Here is a 1,098-nt window from a genome sequence, read left to right as displayed (position 1 = left end):
AAATCACTCATAGAAAGTGAGTCTCTTGATGGCAAGAAATAAACCTCTGGTGGGAACGACCCCTTCTCTGTATCAGGAAGGGAAAATTATTCTCAGAATCAGTAGGGAATGTAGGGCACAGAAGACTCTGCAAACAACCCTTGTCGTTCTTCACTCATTAAGTGACCCAAACCCAAATCCCGGACTTTAATATGTACAAACGCAATGTCGTATTGTCTAACAGACAGAAGGGCTGCCTCATCAATCATTGTCTGGGTGTCATATTTTACATAGCTCATGCACGTGGAAAATGAAATGCATCTCTCCTTAGATATGTCTTATATCTACTGATTTATTAGATGAGAAAAGGAAACCAGAAAAATGGAAATCTTTCTGCTACAACAGGTTGAAGACATACTGAGGGAAATTAGGCAATTAAAAAATTAATCAGGAGAGGGAAGAAAAGTTATTTATTTCCATATGACATGATCTGCTAAAGAGGCAATGTCTACAAATTCCACAATATTTAGGAATTAATTAATGATATCAGGGAATGTTAAGGATATAAAATAAGCAAATACAGCTATGATTCCAAATACTAAGAAAAATTATCTATATAAAATTCACAAAAAATATGACTTTAGCTAGCATCAAAAAATATTTAGGATTAAATTTCAATAGGAGATAAAATACCATATTAAAAATGATGTATTTTGACGAAAGGCTTTTTTTTTTAAGGAAACAGAAATGAAAAGGTTACTATGCTCACAGATGAGAACATCGTATTTCCACAGTGACATCTGCAAAAAGTGATCAACAAAGGTAATGCAATCCTTGCTATTAACTTGTTAAAATCGTGTTGTAGTCAGAAGCTGAATATATACTCACAGTACATGCAAATAGGGCCCTCCCCCCGATGATTAAACCAGCCCATCCCTGACCCTGCAGCTGGGAGAGGAGCTCCAGCCCCAGGATCCCCAGGTGACCTCATTCAGAGATCAGGACTGAACACACACAACTCACCATGGAGTCTGTCCTCAGCTGGGTTTTCCTTGTCACTATTTTAAAAGCCAATTCATGAAGAACAAGATACCTTAATATGGGAGTGGAGGTGAGTGA

The sequence above is a fragment of the Vulpes vulpes genome, chromosome 6, assembly GCF_048418805.1.
Source record: "Vulpes vulpes isolate BD-2025 chromosome 6, VulVul3, whole genome shotgun sequence".
In the NCBI taxonomy this organism is placed as follows: Eukaryota; Metazoa; Chordata; class Mammalia; order Carnivora; family Canidae; genus Vulpes; species Vulpes vulpes.
Note: the sequence above shows the minus strand (reverse complement) of the source record.